Raw genomic sequence first — 2,566 nt, 5'->3', positions numbered from 1 at the left:
GGGTTGCTCGAGTAGAGAGTCAATATTTTGAAGGAACTCCCTCAGAGATTCTGGTTCTGATGGCCCAAAGACCAGTTCTGAAAAGTTCTAGGGAGAACAAGGGAAGTGGGGTGAGAGGATGGGGTCTGCATACGTGGAAGTGGATCGAGGCAGCTGGGCAGCTGGGCAGCTGGGCGCACAGGTTAGGGGGAGGGAAATCGCAAGAAGGGAGACGGGAGAGGACACAAGTTTGACGCAGCATCAAGAAAACAGTTACTAATATGGCATTATGTAAAAATGTGGATGTGATTCTGCTATCTGTATTTGGAGTAAAAATGGGAGTTCATAACCCATTTGAATCTAAAGTATTAAATATGATATGTCAAGAGCTTTGTAACAACCAATAAAAAAAGGAGATGTAATAAAAATAAACAAAATTAAGTCATTAACCACGTTTTCTGGTCCAGCCTATATGCAGCTGTTCATTTATTATGGAATATTTTGACCTTACGTACTATTACTGAGCTCAAAGACATTAAATGGTACCTACTAACTAACCACAGAAATGCTTGACCCATAACCCATTTGCAAACCAGTTTTCTCTTGTGCAATAATCTTTTCTGAAGTATGAATATTTTTAAAACTTGTAAATGAAACAAACATTAAATTACAAAAGTTTCTCCAGTGCTGCAGTATGTAACTGTCAAGAGAAATTTATCTTGATATTAATAGCGGTTCCTTTTTATATTTGGTTTTAATACATAAATCTCTAATTATTCCTAGCATCACAGAATGTCAGCATTGAAGTCTTTCAGCCCAGACACCCAGCCTGCTCCTAGCCTGGACAGCAGAAGAGTCACAGCCCAAGGAACACACTGCAGACAGAGGTAGACACCCAGCACCCAGTACGCAGGGGGCCTCCCTGAGCCCCCTCATGGTTCGCCTCACTTCATCCCAGGCCTAGCTGATTCTGCTACAGTCACAGGGAGGTTCTGCCTCCCCAGCATGGAACAGTGCAGTGGTAACTCAGTGTGCCAGTGGGGCTGGGCCTCCATACACAGATATTTGGCTGAGACCAGTCTACATACTGCTTTGAAGGTATTTTTAAGTGAAATTCACATTTAACTCAGTAAAATTTGGGTAGAGCAGATGACCTTCATCCACTCAGTCGAAGGCCTTACGAGAAGAAGGCTACAATCCCCTGAAGAAGAGGGAATTCAGCCGGCACCAACTTCAAACTCCGGTACTGCCATCTCCAGCCTGCTAGGATCCCTGCGGATTTGGCATTCATCAGCCCCCACAATCACTTGAGCCAATTTCTTAAAATAAATCTGAGTGTGTGAGTGTGTGTGTGTGTGTGTGTGTGTGTGTGTGTGTGTGTGTGTGCGTGCACATCCTGTTGGTTCAGCTTCTCTGCAGAATCCTGACTAATACAGAGAATCTGGTTTTCTCTTCTCATTCCCTACCCATTCCCTCCTCGGATCCTCCATGGACTCCAGGTTGGCCTACCTTGCCCTCTATCTAGGTGGGGCTCCCTGCTCGGCCGTAACATTTGCTCTCAGTGCTCTGACATTGGTTCCAGAGACTTGATTTTTCTCTTAAGAGAATTTCTCTTAGAAAATTTCTAGTTCAATTCTATCATTTTTATTTAAATGAACTACTACCAGAGAAGAATCCACTTGCCCAGGGTCTCACCCAGAGAATCTGACAGAGATCAAACGGGGATGTTATTCCCTAACTCTCTGCACTTCCTTCTACCCCCCCCACCCCCCACTCCCACCCCCACCCCCATCGTCCTCTCCTCCTCTTCTCACCTCTGCCTTGCCACCCCCACCCCATGGGCATCAAGCTTCAGTACTCTCGAAAGTGCTACCACCCACACAGAGCAGCAGATTAATGAGATGAGTGGTTCTGATATGGATGTACTAGTCCAGAGAGCTTGTAGGTGATATTTAGGGACATAGGAAAAAGTCAGTGATCTCTCCGTTGCCCGCATGGCAATGCTTGTTACAAAGGTGACACAGGTTGCTTCCCCCTATTAGAACCTGAGGTTCTGATTTTGGAAGAGTTGTTTGGTAGAACATGTACCCAGGAAGAATCAGTAGCCAGTGGAATACTTATCTAGCTTGATGTGGCTCTAGCCTTCTTGGTGGTAACTGCCCTTTTGCCACCAAGTGGCCCTGGTGTGCTTCCCAAACACCGCAGGGCGGTCACTAGGGTAGTCAGCTGAGCATGTTGGGCTACCACTGGCTTTTTCTGAACTGAAGTGCGACGTCCTGGTAGTTTTTAAGAACGGCAGACACATTGTGGTTGACCAGGGCTCAGCTTGGTCTAGCTTAGCATGGAAACCCCTTCCTTTGGCCTTGGGGTATGGCATCTTCCTGTCTTGTTGCCTCCCAAGACCCACTTCTGTCTATAAATTCCTGATAAACTTCCCATCGTGCAATTCCGGATCTGTCTGCCTCTTTCTTCAGTCTCACGGTAACTTCTGCCGTTGCCAACTGGTTCTCGTTCACCAGGGTGGGTTTTTCCAGAACAAAGAGAAGGATGAACCAGGCCACAGAGATGGTCCAAGCATGTTGTGACA

Source organism: Urocitellus parryii, chromosome 13 (genome assembly GCF_045843805.1).
Source record: "Urocitellus parryii isolate mUroPar1 chromosome 13, mUroPar1.hap1, whole genome shotgun sequence".
NCBI classification, from domain to species: Eukaryota; Metazoa; Chordata; class Mammalia; order Rodentia; family Sciuridae; genus Urocitellus; species Urocitellus parryii.
Note: the sequence above shows the minus strand (reverse complement) of the source record.